Source organism: Mobula hypostoma, chromosome 1 (genome assembly GCF_963921235.1).
Source record: "Mobula hypostoma chromosome 1, sMobHyp1.1, whole genome shotgun sequence".
Lineage (NCBI taxonomy): Eukaryota > Metazoa > Chordata > Chondrichthyes > Myliobatiformes > Myliobatidae > Mobula > Mobula hypostoma.
The window spans coordinates 77,500,730-77,513,556 of NC_086097.1; positions in this window are offsets into that span (position 1 = coordinate 77,500,730).

Sequence of the window (12,827 nt, forward strand, 5' to 3'; positions counted from 1 at the left end):
AGGTCTCAGCTGATTCTTTCATTGTAGCATATGAAAGAATGGGCCTCCCAGTGAACAAGCTGCTGTTGCACAGCTCCAGGAAGCTGCATTCAGTCCTTCTCCTTGGAGATGTCTGTATGCACTTCCTATTTTTTCTCCACCACAATGTGGTTTCTTCCAGTTGTTTCATTTTCTTCTCATTTCCTGTATTCTTCGGTTACTTTAAATTGCCTTGGGTGCCGGGGAATTGGGGTTGCACATGTGACAGAGAAGAGGTTACAGAGAAATTAGTAGGAATAAGCCCACACTACATATTAAATGCTCCCAACGGTTAGCCTCTCAAATAGCCTCTGACAACCAAGTCCAGCTCATGGCCTTCATGTGTGGTTTAGCTACTAAGCCTGGCAGAACCATTTTTACTGTCAGGAGAAGGGGAAAAGGTGAGTTACTTGCACCTTAAAACCAGTAACTTTGGGCATATGGGACTTTTCAGCCATGGTTGGTGTGGTAAACCATATATATATATGTTGTAACTGAGTTACCTGTCTGGACACGCCCCTCTGCTGACTGCCCCTGTGGCTCCTCCCACAGAGCCCTGAATAAAGGTGATTTCGCCTTGCTCCTCCTCCTCAGTCCAGGGGCAGACACTCAGCATGGTGGAAGTCACATTTTACTGCGAATACAAGCCTTTCAGTATTTACCCTACTTCAGTCTTTTGGAGTAATTGAAGATGCATCAGTTGGCAGCTCATTTGGAAAAGGAAAACTCTGATCTCAAGCCTCTGCTGCCATAAGACTATACCCACTTATGGGGAAGTCTTCGGGAGTAAACCCTGAGGAAAAAAATCTGTAACGGGAGTCCCTAAGGGTGTCCAACATAGAGGTCAATGCCGAGTGGCAACATTGTTGCCAAATTGTATCGTTTTCTGCAGTTCCTTTGGATTCATCAGCTGCATTGAGGGAAGGAGGCTGCTGCATAGGAACCAGCCTGCTCTCCATCTCGTACTGCCCTGGCTTGTGTGCTAGCTCGCATATCATGTAGACAGCTAGGATGCAATATCCATGGTCGAGACCAACCAACGGAGGACCTCAAGTAGGATATAGAACTGATGGAAGTGCTTTGGGGACTGATATATATTTAATGTATGAAATGGCTACCTTCTATATCAGGAGTGGGAAACCTACGGCCTGCGAGCAAATATTGGGATACTATGCTTATCTGGCCCACCAGTGATTTTTCCTTATTCTGAGTGCTTCACGCGACCACACTGATGGACATGCATGGCGTCTTGTTACACTGACCTCAGGTTCCATTTTGTTCCAAACCAAACACTGGTATATGAGAATGACGGGAAGGCAGACTACCTTATTAATATGTACTAGATACTCTCCGTGCACACATAGGTTTTCAGATGGGATCGTTCAAATTTGTAAACAGAAACAGCATCACTGTGTTTTAACAAGAAATCCACGCTAAATATCCAGATATTTACATGTGATGGCATCATTGTTTGGCAGCTCTGATCTGTATGAGCAATTATTTTCAAAAATGAAGCACACCAAGAACTATTTGAGAACACGATTGACTGTTGCCCATCTGGATAATGTCTTGCTCTTGGCATCAACATATCTGACACCCAATATTGAGAAGCTTTCAAGCACCAAACAGCAGCAAGTTTCACATTGATTTATTGACTGTTTGCATTAAATTTTTCTTTTTTATTATACTTAATTTACCACCATTCAATGCATCATGTTCATACGTTTTACGTTTAAAGATTCTTTGTGTCCTTTTAATAGATTCAAAAGATGCCTTGATTGAAATAAATTGCAACTAAACTGAGTTCTTTGATTACTAATTGGCATCCTTGGTTAAGCACAAATGATTTTCTAGCATATGTTATTCATTAATTTGAGGCAAAACATAACTAGATGTATTTAAATGGATAATTCCCATATTTCAAGTTTTTTTTGGCATTTATCTGGCCCACTGTCCGCTCATTAATACGCAATCTGGCCCACAGAGGCAATAAGGTTGCCGACCCCTGTTCTATATTATAAGACAAGGCAAGTTCATTTGGATGGCATTCAAACACAAGGCAGCTCAAAGTGTTTTACATAAAACAAGATATAAAAATCAAACCGCAAATTTCAGACATTATAAAGAGAATAAAATCACACGTAAAAATAAAGAAATAAAAGTTATAATGATGGAGATTCTAATTAAAAGCTGCAGCGAAAAGAGAAGTTTTAAGCGTCGATTTAAAAGAGCTTAAAGTTGGGGCAGACTTCAGATCCTCTGGAAGGTTATTCCAGATACATGGAGCACAGTAACTAAAAGCTGCTTCACCATGTTTAGTTTTGACCCTGGGGACGCTAAGCAGATCTGCTCCAGATGATCTGAGAGCTCAGGAAGGTTCATAATGCAGCAAGAGATCGGAGATGTATTTTGGCCCTAGACCATTCAGTGCTTTATAAACCAGTAGCAATATTTTAAAGTCAACCCTCTGATGGACAGGAAGCCAGTGTAGTGATCTGAGACTGGGGTGATGTGTTCTACTTTCTAGGTCTTATTGTGGACTCTAACAGCAGTGTTCTGAATGAGCTGCAGTTGTCTAAGGGATTTTTTACAGAGATCTGTTAAAACGCCATTACAGTAGTCAAGCCTACTAAAAATAAATGCAGGGATGAGTTTTTCTAGATCTTGCTGAGACATAAGCCCTTTAACTCTCGCTGTATTTTTAAGATGGTAGTAGGCTGAGCTTGTAATTGTCTTAATGTGGCGGTTTAAATTTAAATCAGAGACCGTCACAACACCAAGGTTTCTGGCTTGGTCTGTGGTCTGTAACAACAGAAATTCTAAGTGAGCACTGACTTCTTGGCACCAAAAACAATTATTTCAGTTTCTCTTTATTTAACTGGAGGAAATTTTAGCTCATTCAATCAGTGATTTGTTCAATACAGTTTTTTAGTGATTGTATGGGACCATAGTCACTTGATGACACTGTTAAATAAACTTGAGTGGCATCCCCATAACTAAGGTAAGATATTTTGTTGCTTACCATGATTTGAGCTAAAGGGAGCAGGTATATTAAACAGAAGAGGCTTAGTATGCACCCTTGAGGCACTCTGCTTATAATTTTTATTCGGTCAGATATGTAGCTACAAATCAACACAAAATAGTCCCTGTGTTTTAAACCAATTTAAAGAAAATACAGATATTATTAAAATTATAAATAAGAAATGAAAAATAAGAAAATATAAAAAATTATGGAAGACCTACATACTGTCCCTGTTGCCCAACACTTAACTCCCCCACAATCAGGATCCCTAACAAGTCTTTGGGAAATGTGGTTCACTCTTCTCATCATTGGTAACAGCTCTCACTGAAGGCAGTGCTAATGTTGAAATTGATCAGAATTCAAGTGGGTAGAAGAACCTTTTGCCAGCTGAAGGCAGGAGTATTCAAACAGCAAGATCTCAAACTTGCCAGAAATGATTTGGAGTCGTGGATGATCAACGGACAGCTCAAATGAATGGAATTGCTACCAATATTGGCTCAGCATTATCCTACAAGTTGATTGACAGGACAAGAGGATCAATGAGAGTGATGCATAACAGCGAGGCTCAGATCATGGCCAATCATCTCTAGTAGGTGGGCCATGTTCGAACATGCCCGATAAGACTCTAGAATAGTCATTCTGGTCCAAGCTATGCCATGGAAATAAGTTACCAAGATGACGATTAATGATGTATTAGGTGGTTCTGATAGTAGGTGATTTTATCTTTCACTGAGACCCTCACAGAGTAAAAGGACTAGATGAAATTTGTATGTTCCTGTCAGGATTAAAGGCAAGGTGAATAGGAATAAGGAACCTTGGTTCTCAAGGGATATTGCAACTCTGATAAAGAAGAAGAGTGAGTTGTATGACGTGTATAGGAAGCAGGGAGTAAATAAGGTGCTTGAGGAGTATAAGAAGTGCAAGAAAATACTTAAGAAAGAAATCAGGAGGGCTAAAAGAAGACATGAGGTTGCCTTGGCAGTCAAAGTGAAGGATAATCCAAAGAGCTTTTACAGGTATATTAAGAGCAAAAGGATTGTAAGGGATAAAATTGGACCTCTTGAAGATCAGAGTGGTCGGCTATGTGCGGAACCAAAGGAAATGGGGGAGATCTTAAATAGGTTTTTTGCGTCTGTGTTTACTAAGGAAACTGGCATGAAGTCTATGGAATTAAGGGAAACAAGTAGTGAGATCATGGAAACTGTACAGATCGAAAAGGAGGAGGTGCTTGCTGTCTTGAGGAAAATTAAAGTGGATAAATCCCCGGGACCTGACAGGGTGTTCCCTCGGACCTTGAAGGAGACTAGTGTTGAAATTGCAGGGGCCCTGGCTGAAATATTTAAAATGTCACTGTCTACAGGTGAGGTGCTGGAGGATTGGAGAGTGGCTCATGTTGTTCCGTTGTTTAAAAAAGGATCGAAAAGTAATCCGGGAAATTATAGGCCAGTAAGTTTAACGTCGGTAGTAGGTAAGTTATTGGAGGGAGTACTAAGAGACAGAATCTACAAGCATTTGGATAGACAGGGACTTATTAGGGAGAGTCAACATGGCTTTGTGCGTGGTAGGTCATGTTTGACCAATCTATTGGAGTTTTTCGAGGAGGTTACCAGGAAAGTGGATGAAGGAAAGGCAGTGGATATTGTCTACATGGACTTCAGTAAGGCCTTTAACAAGGTCCCGCATGGGAGGTTAGTTAGGAAAATTCAGTCGCTAGGTATACATGGAGAGGTGGTAAATTGGATTAGACATTGGCTCGATGGAAAAAGCCAGAGAGTGGTAGTAGAGAATTGCTTCTCTGAGTGGAGGCCTGTGACTAGTGGTGTGCCACAGGGATCATTGCTGGGTCCATTGTTATTTGTCATCTATATCAATGATCTGGATGATTGGATCAGCAAATTTGATGATGATACAAAGATTGGAGGTGTAGTAGACAGTGAGGAAGGTTTTCAGAGCCTGCAGAGGGACTTGGACCAGCTGGAAAAATGGGCTAAAAAATGGCAGATGGAGTTTAATACTGACAAGTGTGAGGTATTGCACGTTGGAAGGACAAACCAATGTAGAACATACAGGGTTAATGGTAAGGCACTGAGGAGTGCAGCGGAACAGAGGGATCTGGGAATACAGATACAAAATTCCCTAAAAGTGGCATCACAGGTAGGTAGGGTCGTAAAGAGAGCTTTTGGTACATTGGCCTTTATTAATCAAAGTATTGAGTATAAGAGCTGGAATGTTATGATGAGGTTGTATAAGGCATTGGTGAGGCCGAATCTGGAGTATTGTGTTCAGATTTGGTCACCAAATTACAGGAAGGATATAAATAAGGTTGAAAGAGTGCAGAGAAGGTTTACAAGGATGTTGCCGGGACTTGAGAAACTCAGTTACAGAGAAAGGTTGAATAGGTTAGGACTTTATTCCCTGGAGCGTAGAAGAATGAGGGGAGGTTTGATAGAGGTATATAAAATTATGATGGGTATAGATAGAGTGGATGCAAGCAGGCTTTTTCCACTGAGGCAAGGGGAGAAAAAAACCAGAGGACATGGGTTTAGGGTGAGGGGGGAAAAGTTTAAAGGGAACATTAGTGGGGGCTTCTTCACACAGAGAGTGGTGGGAGTATGGAATGAGCTGCCAGACGAGATGGTAATTGCGGGTTCTTTTTTAACATTTAAGAATAAATTGGACAGATACATGGACTGGGAGGTGTATGGAGGGATATGGTCCGTGTGCAGGTCAGTGGGACTAGGCAGAAAATGGTTTGGCACAGCCAAGAAGGGCCAAAAGGCCTGTTTCTGTGCTGTAGTTTCTATGGTTTCTATGGTTTCTATGGATAGATGTTGTCAAATGTGCCCAGGAAAGTTTCATCAGTCAATATGTAAAGGTCTCAACCAGAGAGAGGGCAAAACTGGATCTCCTCTTAGGGAACAAGGCAGGGCAGGTGACAGAAGTGTGTGAAGGGGAACACCTCAGATCTAGTGATCATAAATCCATCATTTTCAATATAATTGTGGAAAAATATAGGGCCGGCCCTAGGGTTAAGATTATAAATTGGAGAAAGACCAATTTTGAAGGTATCAGAAGGGATCTGGCAGGTGTGGATTTGGATAGATTGCTTTACGGCAAAGAAATGTTTGGTAAGTGGGAGGCCCTCAAAAGTGAAATATTAAGAGTCCAGACCTCTATATTCCTGTTAGAATAAAAGGCACGGATAATGCAATCCTGATTATAATGGGATATTGAGGCCCTGGTAAAGCAAAAAGAATGGATGTGCCTATCAGGTACAGGCAGTTAGGATCAAAGGAATCACAAAGGTGAAGAGCATAAGAAATGCAAGAGAAGACTTAAGAGAGAAATCAGAAGAGCTAACAGAGAACACAAGGCTGCTCTGGCAAAAAAGGCAAAAGAGAATTCCGAGGGCTTCTATAACTATATTAACAGCAAAAGAACAGCAAGGGCCAAAATTTGTCTACTGGAAAATCAACATGGTCATTAATGCATGGAGTCAAAAGAGATGGAGAGATCTTAAATCTATACTAACTCATAAGACAGACACAGAATATATAGAACAGAGGCAAATGCGGTCATGGGCTTTATCCGGATTACGAAAAGGGTGGTGGTTGCTGTCTTGAGGCAAATTAGAATGGATAAAACGCCAGGCCCCTCCGACCTTGTGTGAGGTATTGTAGCGGTCCCCTCTCAAAGATATTTAAAACATCCTTAGCCACGTATTGTCATGGTCCGGTCCATGAAGTCCGCATTCCGGTTCACGGTCCAGTCCGTGGAATCAGGACTCTGGGTCTTCCAGCTGTCCTTTGTTTTGGTTGGGTTAATCATTGACACCTGATTCCCATCTTGGGGCTTAGAATATAGGTAGCCTTGGGGTCGAGTGTGGGCTCTGGTTTGTCTTGTCAAGATCTCCTGGGAGCAACTTGACTGTGGAAGGCTAGAGCGGCCACTTGCCATCTTTAGGCCACGTTGGAGAACCATCGCTTCATGGAGCCTTGCTGTCGGTAGTTGGAGCTGTCTTTGTGGTATGGATCTGGCCGTTTCCCAGGCCAGCTGAGTGGCCGTCAGCCACTCCAAGCTAGGTAGGGACCTGACTGTTTCCATAGCGAGCTGAGGTTGCTGGCCATAACTGCGACTTGGAGCAACCCCGATGCAGAGATGGAACTGTTTGTTGTTCATCGGTGTTTGTCTCTTTTTGTCCTCGCCTCCATGGGGTAAGTCAGGCCATTCTGCTGTTGCCCTGCGGGGGGAATCTGTCTTGTTTTTCCCTTGCCTCTGTGGGGTAAGTCAGGCCACTCTGCTGTTGCCCTGCAGGAGGGGGTGGGGTCATGCCTTGTCTTGTCTTTGCCTCTGTTGGGTAAGTCCGGCTGTTCTGCCATTACCCGACGGATGGACCTGTCCCACCTTGGTGTGGAGATAAAGATGAGTCCCGCTTTTCAAAGGATAAGTCCCGGCTCTATGTTGATGTTCATTTCCCAGTCTGTCTCTGAGCTCCAGCCTCCGAGTTATCAGCCTCTGCATTTCAAGACCCCAGCGCGCAGCCTCAAGCCTCAAGACCCCAGCCACATCCTGTCCTGTAGCCATGTCATGTCCTTGCCTGGTTCTGGGGTCCGAGCCCGAGGCAAGACCCAGGTTCTGGGTCCTTGTCCAGTCTCTGGCTCGGACTCCAATCACAGGCTCCTAGTTGATGGTTCCTAGTCCTGGTCCCACTTTTCCAAGCCCAGGCTCCTAGTTCATGGTTCCTAGTCCTGGTCCCACTTTTCCAAGCCCAGGCTCCTAGTTCCTGGTTCCTAGTCCTGGTCCCGCTTTTCTAAGCCCAGGATCCTAGTTCATGGTTCCTAGTCCGGATTCCCTGTCTAGTCCTCTGTATTCTTGTCCCTGCTCCTTGTCTATATCCTGTCACGTCCCTACTCTAGTCAAGTCCTGTTCCTGGTACTTCCGTGTCTGTGTCTTGCATTTGGGTTCGCCACCAGTGCCCCCTTTTATGACAGTATAAGGTGCCAGAGGTCTGGGGCGTAGCTAATGCTGTTCCACTGTTTAAGGAAGATTCTAAGAATAAGCGTGCTGAGCCTGACATCAGTTGTGGGTAAATTATTGCAAGGTATTCTAAGGAACAGGATATATAAGTATTCGGTTAGACAGGCCTTGATGAGGGATAATCAACATAGATGTGTGAGGCAGGTCACGTCTGACATATATTATGGAATGTTTCAAGGAAGTTACAAAGAAAGTTGATGAAGGCAAGGCAGTAGATGTTGTCTACATGGACTTCAGCAAAGCCTTTGACAAGGTTCCTCATGGGAGGTTGGTCAAGAAGGTTCAGTCGCTGGCATTCAAGATGAGGTAGTAAACTGGATTAGACGTTGGCTTCATGGGAGATGCCAGAGAGTGATTGTAGATCGTTACCTTTCTGACGGGAGGCCTGTTACTATTGGTGTGCCACAGGGATCGGTTCTGGGTCCACTGTTGTTTGTCATCTATGTATCAATAATCTGGATGATAATGTGATAAACTGGATCAGCAAATTAGTAGATTACATCAAGATTGAATTGAATTGACTTTATTTCTTACATCCTTCACATACATGAGGAGTAAAAATCTTTATGTAATGTCTCCATCTAAATGTGCCATGTACAGTCATAGTAATTTATAATAATTTATAATAAATAGAACAGTCAATGTAACATAGAAATACACTCAAATCAGCGTGAGTTAATCAGTCTGATGGCCTGGTGGAAGAAGCTGTCCTGGAGCCTGTTGGTCCTGGCTTTTACGCTGCAGTATCATTTCCTGGATGGTAGCAGCTGGAATAGATTGTAGTTGGGATGACTTGGGTCCCCAATGATCCTACGGGCCCTTTTTACACACCTGTCCTTGTAAATGTTCTGAATCATGGGAAGTTCACGACTACAGATGTGCTGCGCTTGACAGAGGTATACAAAATTATGAGATGTATGGATGGGTAAATGCAAGCAGGCTTTTTCCACTGAGGTTGGGTGAGCCTAGAACTAGAAATCATCTGTTAAGGATGAAAGGTGAAATGCTTATGGGAATCATGAGGGAGAACTTCATTCAGAGAGAGGTGATCGTGTGAAATAAGCTGCCAACACAGGTGGTGGATGCGGGTTCGAGAAATTTGGATAGGTACATGGATAGGATGGGTATCAAGGTCTGAAGTTCAGGTGCAGGTCGACGGGACTAGGCAGATTCGTAGTTCAGATGAACTAGATGGGCTGAAGGGCTGTAATGTTCTATGACCCTAAGGTTGTGAATATTTTCAACATGGACTGTAGCAAGGCCTTTGACAAGATGCAGAATTTTTGGGTGCTTGGCACTTAGGATGAAGTAGTAAATTGGATTCAGCATTGGCTTAGTGGGAGAACACAGAGTGGTAGTAGTTGGTTATCTCTCTGACTGGAGGCCTGTGACTAGTGGTGTGCTGCAGGGATCAGAGTTGGGTCTGTTGTTGCTCATCATCCATACAATGGATTAATGTGATAAACTGGATCAGCAGCTTTGTAGGTGGCATCAAAATTGGGGTGCAGTGGGCAGTGGAGAAGGCTATCAAAGCTTGCAAAATGATCTGGACCAGCTGGTAAAATGGGCTGAAAAATGGTAGATGGAATTTGATGTAGGCAAGAGTGAAGTGTTGACTTTGGGAGGACAAGCCAGAAGAAGACACAGCGAATGATGCGGCACTGAGGAGTGTGGTAGAACAAAAGAACTTGGGAGTCCAGATCCATACTTCCCTGAAAGTGGCGTTGCATGTAAGTAGGATCATAAAAAGAGCCTTTGGCACATTGACCTTCATCAACTGGAGCATGAATGTTGAAGTTACTTCAGATGTTGGTGATGCCAAATTTGAAGTACTGTGTGCAGTTCTGGTCACCTGCCTACAGAAAAGGTATCAATAAGATTGAGAAAGTGCTGAGTGAAAATTTACAAGGATGTTGCTAGGACTTGAGGACAAAAGTTATATGGAAAGTTGAATACTTCATGACTTTATTTCCTAGAGTGCAGGAGGATGAGGAGAGATTTGATAGAGGCATGCAAAATGATGAGGGGTATAGATAGGGGGAATGTTTGCAGGCTGGGCTCTCTCCAGCTGCTCCAATTTCTTCACACAGTCCAAAGACGTACAGTACCAGTTGGTAGGTTAATTGGAAATAGTCCCATGATTAAGCTAGGGTTAAATCAAGGAATGCTGGGCAGCACAGCTCAAATGGCCAGAAGGGCCTATTCCATGCTGTATCCCAATAAATAAATAGACAAACAAACAAACAAATAAATAAAAAGACTAGACCAGGAGGTCATAGGTTTAGGGTGAAAAGTGAAACATTTAAAGGGAATTTGAGGGGAAATCGCTTCACTCAGAGGGTGGTGCTAGTGTGGAATGAGCTACCTTAGGAAGTGTTAAATGTGAGTTAAATAGTAATATTTAAGAGAAGTTTAGATAGGTAAATGGATAAGGGGTATGGAAGGCTAAGGTCCAGTTGCAGGTAGATGGGACTAGGCAGAAGACCAGGCTGGCACAGACAAGATGGGTGAAGGGTCTGCTTCTGTGCTGTAGGGCTTTATGACTCTATGTTTTAAATGTCTCCTTGAGAAAAAAGGACATATTGAGCGTCCCATGACAATGTAGAATGGTGGCGCATTTGCAAAGGCACTGAGCATCTTAAGGCGTTACAATGTGAAAATGTAGTGATCACATGCAATAATGGAAGGAGAGTTCAGTGCATAATATTAACACCCATCTTTCCATGAAGTATCTCCAGCTCCAGACAGCAAGTCTCTCATCAGTCCCCTGAGAAAATACCAAAGCAAGTCATCCTTAATCACAGGAACTGAACCATAGGAGGAGGAGGCTGATTCCTAGCTCCCCATGTGCAATGAAGCATGCCAACATATATTCCCTTGTCAATGTTGCGAATATCTCCATTGAAAAAACTTTTTATTTTTCATGCATTGTCAGAGTCACAGATTCATCCAGTTTGAAAGGACCTCAGAATGAAATATTTCCTGGCAGTTCTCACTTGTACTGAAATAGTTCAGCAGTATGACTCACTGAAACAGAGCCTGTAGTCTGCCACAGTCAATGGACGTGTTACTGAGCTGGCCTTCCTACTTGGTCCAAACATTCTCACCCACTACTCTACAGAGACCAACAAAACTGATGTGTAATCTAGGGTGCTTGTGTATATACGTCACCTCCTTTACCACTGTTCATTAACCTAATGCATCTTCCTAAGGAACAAAATGTCCTGTGTTCACTCTGTATTATGGTGCACTTTAAATATATTCATGAAGAAAATCTTCTCCCAATCAGGCAGCGGACACAGAGCATATGAAAAGATTACAACACTTAGAATGCTAATAAAAATGGTAAAATATATGTTCATGATATGCACTTGGCTGTCTTAAATATACTATAATCACTTAATTAGTTTTGCATTGTAGGTGAAACCGTAGAAGAATCAGGAGTCAACTTGCACTCAGCAAGGGTCCATAAATGCTAATGAAACAATTAAAGTGTGGAATTGTTAATAGGGATCCTACCATTAAATATATCTTTAGCTCCCCCCTCCCTCTGCTTTCCGCAGGGATTGCTTCTTCCATGATTCCCCTATCCATTCGTCCCTCCCTACTGATCTCCCTCTCGGCACTTAACCCAGCAAGCAGCTTAAGTGCTACACCTGCCCATTCACCACCTCCCTCATGTCCGTTCAGGGCCCCAGGCAGTCCTTCCAGGTGAGCCACTTCACCTGTGAATCTGCTAGGGATGTCTATATGTCTGGTGCTCTAAATGCAGTCACCTCTGCCTTGTTGATACCTGTTGTAAATTGGGGACTGCTTTGTCGAGCACCTCTGCACTATCTGCCACAAGCGGGACTTCCTGGTGGCAGAACGTCTTAATTCCAATTCCCATTTCTGTTCCAATGTGTCAGTCCATGGCCTCCTTTTGTGCCAAAATGAGGCCACCCTCAGGGGGGGTACCTCTGGGTACCCTCCAACCTGATGGCATGAATATTGATTCTTCCTTCCAGTAAGCACATTTCCCCGACTCCGTATATTCCCCATTCTTACCTTTTGCTTCTGCTCATCGGTCTACTACTTTCCCCTTTCTCCTATCATTTACTCTCCTCTCATATCAGATCCCCTCCTCTCTAGCCCTTGACCTTTCCCACCTGCCTGGCTTCACCTGTCACTTTTCAGATAGCCTTTTTCCAAGTGGCCTAATTCTGCTCCTGTATCTTATGGTCTTATTTTGAGAGTGTTGCTTTGGATTTCCAGCATCTGCAGACTTTCTTGCATTGATAATTAAAGTGCTTTAGTGTCATTAGTTGTTGTACACTCATAATTGGGGCATCATTTGCATCTACCCAAAGAGGGTAAAGAGAATTTCAGTTTAAAGTCCCATCTAATACATACCACTTACAATGTTATAGCGCCATTCAATACTGTAGGAGATTGTTGGCTGAAATTATGCAGATCAATCCTGGTGAAGGACATGCTGGTCTGAATCAGTGGGGATAGCACAACTGCTGAGGCAGGAATAGCAGTCAAAATTTCCCCAGAACAAATTGTTAAGCAAAAAAGAAACCATAATCATACGTAACTCAGTATATGCAAAAATGACAAGATCTGACACTAATCAATCAATCAATCCAGTTTTACGAATTTTACAGCCATTTTAGCAAGAACTACCATTTAATTCAATTGTTTCTCTGCTACATTCCTTTGGACATCAGACACTTCGAAAACATTTTCAATTGAAATTGCGACTGAT